The 9590-nt window shown below is 35.8% G+C and overlaps 1 long non-coding RNA gene across 1 annotated transcript; it reads left to right on the plus strand.

The window, feature by feature from the left end:
* Window positions 1–4905: 4905 nt before the first annotated feature.
* Window positions 4906–9363, plus strand: LOC311081984. Its single transcript, XR_014606067.1, has 6 exons — window positions 4906–6064; window positions 6246–6310; window positions 6582–6637; window positions 7021–7061; window positions 7501–7611; window positions 8160–9363. It is a non-coding gene; the product is annotated as an uncharacterized lncRNA (long non-coding RNA).
* The last annotated feature ends 227 nt before the right edge of the window (window positions 9364–9590 follow it).

The raw sequence follows: 9590 nt of genomic DNA on the forward strand, positions 1-9590 counted from the left end.
GTTTTGTTATTCTTTGTGGTTATTTTTTCTGTTGATGTGGTTTGATCTATTTTGCAGCTTTATCATATTACTAAGCTGTTTTTTGCTTTTCCTGGTAATGTATTTTATTCTAGTGTTTATTCTCTCTTCATCCCCTGTCCTGTTATTCTGGTGCCACTTAGGTGTGGATTATCTGCCTTTGCTGCAGAGGGTGCTGTCGGGGGCCTGGGTGCTATAGCCGCCATAACATTGTGTCTGTAAACTTTACTTTGGTTCTCTCTTTTTCATGAACATTCAATCACATTATGAAATAAATGTTTTTCTCCAAAACACGTTAGCCACAATTATTGGTACCCCTAGAATTTGTTTATGAGTAAAATATCTCTGAAGTATATTCCCATTAATATTTACAATGTTTTTTTGTTTTGTTTTGTTTTTTTGCACACCAGATGACTAGGAACATGAAATTGTCTAGCTATGACTTCTTGTTTCACAGAAGTATAAATACAAGAAAACACAAAGGCCAAATTCCCTTAATCATTCATCACAATGAGTAAAACTAAAGAATATAGTTCTGATGTGCAGCAAAAGATTGTTTTCCCATTTCCACCATCAGGGCAATCATTAAGAAGTTCCAATCAACTAAAGATGTTACGAATCTGCCTGGAAGAGGATGTGTGTCTATATTGTCTTAATGCACGGTGGAGAGGAGAAGTTTGAGTGGCTAAAGACTCCCTAAGAACCACAGATGGAGAATTCCTGATACTAGTTGAGTCTTAGGGTCAGAAAGCCTAATAAAAAGAAAAAAAAACAGCCCCTACATCACCAAAAACAAACTCCAGTATATTCAGTTGTCAGACACGAGTGGAACTTCAAAAGGGACCGGATTCTATGCTCAGATGAAACTAAAAAGAGCTTTTTGACAGCAAACACACTAGATGGGTTTGGTGCAAACAGGGATAAAAAGTACTCCAAGTCCATGGTTAAATAAACTGATGGATCTTTAATGTTGTGGGCTTTTTTTTCTGTTGGAGGTCCTGGACATATTGTTCAGATACATGGTAAAAAAACAACTAAAAAACAACAACCTGACAACCTCTGCAAGAAATCTTACAAAGGGCCATGGTTGGATCCAGGGGCGTCATGCAAGCCAAAATTCTGGGGGGGCACAATCTGAGACGTTGCAATTGTTTTCTGACGGGTGATATGGATCATGATAGGAGGGGTCAGGGGGTTTCTCCCCCTGAAAATTTTTAAATTCTGGCTGCTAAACATACCATTTCAATGCAGTTTGGGAGGGACAGAAATACCTTAACGGAGCTAGCAGCAACCCTCCTCTATCTGAGGACTAAGTTAAAGTATCTATTTTGTAAGTTTATGTAAAAGACAGGTTGATGAAAGAACTGTAAGCTCAAATTCAAAAGCTTTTGAAGTCTGCTTCATTAAAGCATGTTTACACACACACTTACTGTACACTTAGGCCTACTACACTTTGGCCTACTACACATGATTTTAAAAACAGTACCATTGCAGTTTTTATGTTATGATTTTAAATTGGTATGTGACCTAAGAACGATCTTACATTAAAGGTACATAAAGGTGCTGAGGTCTGACTTTGTGGTGCTCTGAAATTAAGTTATTTTAATATTAATATGTGATGAAGGACTTTGAAAGAAGTTTGACAGATTTCAGTGCTGAATAAGGTTAACACTACCCTGTTTATTTGAAAATGGTTAATATTTGACAGAAATGTAAAAAAGTAATCAAATCAAATGTAATATGTACGGAAGCGTATTGCATTCACTTGAGGGAAAATAATCTACTCTGTTTTTCTGAATTAACAAGTTAATTATCTCAGAATTACGAGATAATTTTTCATGAATAAAAAGTTTTTGCTCTGTTTTTCTGAATTAATGACTTAATTATCTCAGAATTATGAGATAATTAAGTCATTAATTCAGAAAAACAGAGCAAATATTTTGTATGAAAAATTATCTCATAATTTTGAGATAATTAAGTCATTAATTCAGAAAAACAGAGCAAAAACTTTTTATTCATGAAAAATTATCTCGTAATTCTGAGATAATTAACTCGTTAATTCAGAAAAACAGAGTAGATTATTTTTCCTCAAGTGAATGCAATACGCTTCCGTAAATATGTAACATTACTTTAGTAAAATCATTGAAATACTGTAGTTACACTGCTCATTATTATGTTTCAAAACCGATCAGATAACATTACTATGGCTTTGTATGGCAGTAACGTTAGCCAGCTAGTTTACGGTTAGACTAGGCTAGCTATCGATAACTTACACTGACACAACTTAAGTTAATGCTCTGAATTCGCAGCTAATATCAAATCCATAACTTTTTGATCAAGTTAAAATTTCTAGGTCAACCACAAATAATCCCACTACCTTTTAATATCATCCGATAACTAATTCAATGCCGATTTGTTACCTCCGTGAAGTTGGCACCCCATAAAACGAAATCATTTCCAAAACTATGCCATTCGTTTGTGCTGCGTTTGTGCTGATTTGTGCCGCAAAAACCAACGTTTGTGCTGGTTTCGTGTTTGAGATATTGAACATTATTTTTTGGGTTGCGTGACGTCACTCTCCACCCCATGTCCTTCAAATCGCTCCAAACCGGTGTCATTCGTTTGTGCTCGGTTTGTGCTGGTTTGTGCCGTTAAAACAAACACTGTATCTGTTTTCCTTTCGCAGATATAACAAATTTAATTCGGGAGCTGTGACGTCACTCTCCACCCCACCTCATCTAAATCGCTCCAAACCGGTGTCGTTCGTTTGTGCTCGATTTGTGCTGGTTTGTGCCGTTGAAAGAAACAGTGCAACTACGATCCCCTCTTAAACATAAAAAAAATAAACTTTTTAAGTACAGTTACATAACTGTCCACCCCATATGGTCCAAATCGTTGCAAAACTGTGCCGCTCGTTTGTGCTCGATTTGTGCCGGTTTGTGCCGTTACGATGAACATTGTATCTTTTTCCCCTCCTTAGAAATAACACATTGAATTCGGGACAGTGACGTCACTCTCCACCCCATGCCGTCCAAATCGCCCCAAACCGGTGCTTTTTGTTTGTGCTCGATTTGTGCTGTTTTGTGCCGTAGAAAGAACCATCATAAATTATTCCATTCTTTAGACATCACAAAATCTTTGGAGGAGTAGTAACGTCACGCAAGCAAGCCGCGCTCTCCATCCATCTCGTCTACAAACCTGTCCGGTTCGTTTGTGCTTGCACAGGGCCGCAGCTGTCAGCGTTCTTCTTTAGATATGGGAATGTTTTATTTTAGATTTGTGCTATTGACATTTGGTCTTTATATAATCACCAATGCACTACGATATGTAATGTATAGGCTACTGTCACTACTCTGGCTGTAAGCTACGTGTGACTGATGCTTAATTTTGTATTAAAATAAATTAAAATAACCAATAAAAAAAAAATATTAAAAAAATTGTGTAGTGTCTTAAGTTTTCTGAATAGGCCTACTTTTGACAGCTTACAGTGCCTGTTTGTGCTGTAAAAAGTTTCGTTTGTGCTGCTTCGGTTTTTTAGACATTAAAATCTATTATAATCTTTTATGCTGCATCGGGTTTTAAAATATTAATCACTGAATGTTTGGTCGATTCAAAACGAAAGATTTCGGTTTTTTAGACATTAAAATTATATTTTTAGGTCATTCTGAGGTCACTCAGGTTTCACGGTTTCCACAAACAAATATTAAACATAAATAAAAAAACAAGCAATGTGTATTAAACATTGATCAAATATAAGAGCCTTTCTTAAATGAGCAGTGAGCACCAATAATAATTGAGCACAAAATCAACATCTTACGATTTCTAAAGAATAATGTGACATTGAAAACTGGAGTAATGATACAGAAAATTCAGCTTTGACATTACAGAAATAAATGTCTTTCGTTTTGAATCGACCAAACATTCAGTGATTAATATTTTAAAACCCGATGCAGCATAAACGAAACTTTTTACAGCACAAACAGGCACTGTAAGCTGTCAAAAGTAGGCCTATTCAGAAAACTTAAGACACTACACAATTTTTTTAATATTTTTTTTTTATTGGTTATTTTAATTTATTTTAATACAAAATTAAGCATCAGTCACACGTAGCTTACAGCCAGAGTAGTGACAGTAGCCTATACATTACATATCGTAGTGCATTGGTGATTATATAAAGACCAAATGTCAATAGCACAAATCTAAAATAAAACATTCCCATATCTAAAGAAGAACGCTGACAGCTGCGGCCCTGTGCAAGCACAAACGAACCGGACAGGTTTGTAGACGAGATGGATGGAGAGCGCGGCTTGCTTGCGTGACGTTACTACTCCTCCAAAGATTTTGTGATGTCTAAAGAATGGAATAATTTATGATGGTTCTTTCTACGGCACAAACCAGCACAAATCGAGCACAAACGAACGACACCGGTTTGGAGCGATTTAGATGAGGTGGGGTGGAGAGTGACGTCACAGCTCCCGAATTAAATTTGTTATATCTGCGAAAGGAAAACAGATACAGTGTTTGTTTTAACGGCACAAACCAGCACAAACGAATGACACCGGTTTGGAGCGATTTGAAGGACATGGGGTGGAGAGTGACGTCACGCAACCCAAAAAATAATGTTCAATATCTCAAACACGAAACCAGCACAAACGTTGGTTTTTGCGGCACAAATCAGCACAAACGCAGCACAAACGAATGGCATAGTTTTGGAAATGATTTCGTTTTATGGGGTGCCAACTTCCCAGCAAACACAGAACGTTCCCCTAACGTTCCCGTTTGGTTCCCATTTGGTTATTTTTTTGGGAACCAAACAAGAACGTTCCCAGAACGTTCCCTGTAGGTTATTTTTAGGTTTAAATTTATAACCTAAAGAGAACGTTCTGGGAACATTCCCTGTAGGTTATTTTTAGGATATATTTTTATAACTTTAAGGGAACGTTCCCAGAACGTTCCCTGTAGGTTATTTTTAGGTTTAAATTTATAACCTAAAGAGAACGTTCTGGGAACATTCCCTGTAGGTTATTTTTAGGATCTATTTTTATAACTTTAAGGGAACGTTCCCAGAACGTTCCCTGTAGGTTATTTTTAGGTTTAAATTTATAACCTAAAGAGAACGTTCTGGGAACGTTCCCTGCAGGTTGTTATTTAATAACCTAAAGAGAACCTTCCCAGAACGTTCCCTGCAGGTTATTTTTAGGTTTAATTTTTATAACCTAAAGAGAACCTTCCCAGAACGTTTCCTTGCAGGTTTTAGGTTTTATTTTTATAACCTAAAGAGAACGTTCTGGGAACGTTCTCTGCAGGTTATTATTTTAATATCACTTAGCCTACTATTAACAGGCAGATTACCAACTGACAACGTCGTCAGTACGGTCCCCTAAGGTTATAAGATAACCAACAACGTTCAGATCTATTCGCAATAACTTTTTATTAATGATATTTTAAATTATGTTATATTTTAATTCTATATGTTTATTTAAATGCTGCATGACTTTGAAGTGTTTTAATGCGCATGCGCGTGATCAAACACTGGAGCACGTGCGCTGCGCGAGAGCAGATGGAAACGTCATCGACAACTGACAAACAACAAAACTCCCGTCTCTCGCTGTTGGTTTCACTGCTTTCAGGTAAGTTTAGACAACAAAATCTCACAAATAATACACACAAACGCCCCTGACACATTTCTTACGTGTAATTGACACGCTTCTGTTAAATATTTATTTTAAAGAAATGGTTTTATGTCTTTGAAAAAGTCCGTTAGCATCTACGCTAGCTAACCGTTTTCAAAAGACAACGTTAGGCCTAAGTTACGTTAAGTTGAGGTCTTATTTATGAAAGTTTGGGTTTTTAAACACATATTTAGTGTAGATAACAGTTTTTGATAGTTTTGCTGGTAATTTGTCAATGGGAAGTAAGCTAATTTATTTAGGCTAACCAAAAAGAATGCACTGTATTGTTAACTTAATCAGTGACGTTACTTACCAATATTGCTAAAATGTGATTTCAGAATAGCGAGAGAAAAAATAAAACTCTACAACAAGGGGTGAGTTATTGTTTAATCATGATGATAATTCCATATGCATTTATTTCACAATATATTATCTTAAGATTTGTATATATTTATCTTTTCTGCATTTCACCTCTGTTCTAGCTTGGTTCCTTGTAATAAACCTATCACATGTAATATTTTTGGCTCTGTGACAAACAGCATGTTATGTTCCTAGATCATCATGCTGTGATGGCCTGCTGCACTCCCTGTCCAAGAAAATCTCTATGAACCATATGACTAGTAAGCAAAACCACCTCAAACATGCAGTGCACTGCTGTTCAAAGGTTTGGGGTCTGTAAGATTTATGCTTTTGAAATAAGTCTCACATTTTAAAATCATTAACCCCAAGTTTTTTCAGTGAGATTGTCCTTGAGAAGCCTGTAAGCTAAATAATCAGCTAAATAATAGGCGACTAATACAATATTATAATGGTCATAGTTATAATAATTCATTTAACTATTATGATAACATGATATCCTGATGATTACTATATTTTATTTTATTTCTTTAGGTCTGTTTTGAATTATGTTGGCCAATGAGACTGACAACATACTGTCCAACTCAAAGGTATTTATGTATTTTTTTTATTGATCAATACTGAAATTCTTTGTACTTTTAAATGCGGTTCAGGGGGTCGACAACTTTAGGCAGTTATTTTTCACAGATTTATTTATTTAATGTTTATTTGACAGGGACAAATGCATAGAACATTGCTTTATAAAAAATACAAAGTATATGCCATGCATACAGGTTTATAGCCATGACTAATTTGCAACCCCTAGATATCTTGGGCAGCTGTGGCTCATACTCTTAGCCTTTAAAAATGTTTGAATTGATATCCCCAATGCAATATCAGGGGGTAAATATATCATTAGAGTTCTTAAAGTTATGGCTTTGCTCTTGTTACCAGATGAGATATAATCCCTATTGTTTGGTCCTGTATTCTTCAGGACAAGACCTTGATGCCATCCACAGTCAGTAGATGAAGAAGGTGAGTTTAGCCGAATTCAGTTCTCTTTCACTTTTTTTTTTTAGCTTAAACAGACACGTGCACGCAAAATGAAGTCAAAATGGCGAGTTTCCTCTTGTCTTGTGTTTTAAACAGAAAGAAAACGGATGCGTGTCATTTATATTAGTTCTGCGCATTCGTCTTAAAGGGACGACAGCAGCCTAACGTACCCGCAGCTGTTTGTGTCGCCAATGGTGATCAAACATCAAAAGAGAAAATGACTTGTAGCTTTAGCAAAGATACATTAATTTTATAGTTATTTTATTTTTACACTGAAGACTTATTTTACATTTTGATAAATCAATTTCTGTACCTGATAAGTTAGATTTAACTGAAAAACATAATGCACTGCTTATTTCAACTGTGTTTTTCTTCTATTGTATTTATCTATGCTTGTTATCTATTGTAATTTTCTATGCAGGTTCACTCCTCTACAAAATCCCCCCAATAGGGGTTATGCAGAGCGCCCAGCGGTCGAACCGGAAAGAGGTCTAAGCATTTCCTCTTTTCACTTCCGTACACATCTGCAGCGGTAGGTGATCTCTGAGTTTACTGTTAATTTTTGCTTATTACACTAAAATTCTTACTTCTGTTTTAATTAAAATGTCACGAAGGCTAAAATATCAGAAAAGGGAACATCCGAACAGCAGTTTTTGTTGTGTGCCGGTCTGCTCTATGTCGGGGAAAATGAGTAGTACAAATAGGTTCTGTACTCATAAAGTGACGTCAACATCAGCAGTAGCATTCGCCGTCAGGCAAGTGTTATTTAAATAAACTCCTGATGTACTTACAAACTTTCCAATGACTCGTTTAATGAGTACAGAACCTATTTGTACTACTGTAGTAGTTTGGTACCATTCTGGGCATTATTAGTGGGGTAATTTACCAGATACAAACCTGGAGCCGTTAGCGCATGCACTAAACCATACGGCTGATATCTCTAAATAAACTCTAAATTTTTCAATATTGTGCAGCACTAATATTGAGCATATCTTAAAGTGAACCTGGAATGATAATTTGTGATACCAGATGAGATGTATGTATGATAGATTTTGAACTGTACTATTTTTTTTATTTCAGGTTTTCTGGGATCCCAGCGGAAGGCATCAAGGCATCAGACGTTGGCCTGGACAGATGCACCTGTAAACTACACCGACCTTTGCTTTTGCATGGATGGCTGATTATTACCATGTTCTGTGAGGGTTTCATTATAGCAAAACTGAGCACCTGTGACAGTGGAATTTGTAGGTGTAAAGTCACAGAGATTAAAAAAAAAAAATTGATAGCAGTTTCAAACTTTTTTTCACTTTCTTTCTCATAAACAACACAGCAGTTACAGGTTTTCAAATTCTTCATTGGAGGTGAGACTTGTACATAAAAGGTAGAGCGAATTCGCAGGTCAGAGTTCACTAGACTTAAATATTATTTTCTCTGTTTTTTATTTGACTTCAGAGAGAGAGGCTTAATATGGGTATCCTTACCCCTATATAAAACATTCCTTTTTTGATTTGTAGTCTGAAATAATAAATAGTGCAATATAAATAAATGCAATGTAGTGTTTTGAAATATATAAATTTTTCTATACACATTGATGCTGAAATATCTGAATAAATACATGATACCAGCAGCGCTCGTGCTCATATCTCCTACAGCTTGTGATCCCAATTGTGATCCACAATCCCACCTCACTCTTTTCATTTGCTCCAGATGAATATTAATGCCATTACAGGGCTTGAATTTTGGCATGGGATTGTGTGTCCATGTAACGCGTTGTCTTTTTATTTTCTTGTTAAATTTGCAGATGGTGTTGGGAGTTTAAATGTTTTGAGCGGAGTGAAGATTGGCACATTCATGTATATTGTATATAAATGAATACTTTTTCAACTTTATAGCCAAAGTTATAGGCTACAGTTTGCAAAAAGATAGTTTTAATTAAAATGTTTGTGCAGTTTTATTTATTGAAATATTTTCATGTTTGAAATATTAAATGTAAATTACTGTTCCTGAATACATTTTGCTAACGCTGTTTTTAATGACTTATTTTAGGTTGATAATTAAACAATGAATAAACAAAAACATGGATTGTGTGCTGATTTATTTATTTAATACAAACTGATTGATTTACTTATTAATGATAGTTTCTGTAAATTCAATTTATTGTAATAATATATTCATAGGATTCTTAAGTGTTTGAACAATAAACAATGTAGAATATGTTGTTTGTAGACCTATAATTTGTGTACAGGCATATCAGGATGTGTAGACGTTAGGAGAACGTTCCGAGAACGTTCTGGGAACCTTTCGGCAACGTTCCGGGAACGTTCCCCTAACCTTCCGGGAACGTTACGGGAACCTTTCGGGAACCTTTCGGGAACGTTCTGGGAACCTTTCGGGAACGTTCCGGGAACGTTCCCCTAACCTATAGGGAACGTTCTATTAACGTAAAGAAAACTTTCCTGGCTAACCAATAGGGAACGTTCTTGGGAACGTTCTGGGAACCAAAAACTAACG

This window comes from Abramis brama (genome assembly GCF_963993115.1).
Source record: "Abramis brama genome assembly, chromosome: 4".
Taxonomy (NCBI): Eukaryota; Metazoa; Chordata; class Actinopteri; order Cypriniformes; family Leuciscidae; genus Abramis; species Abramis brama.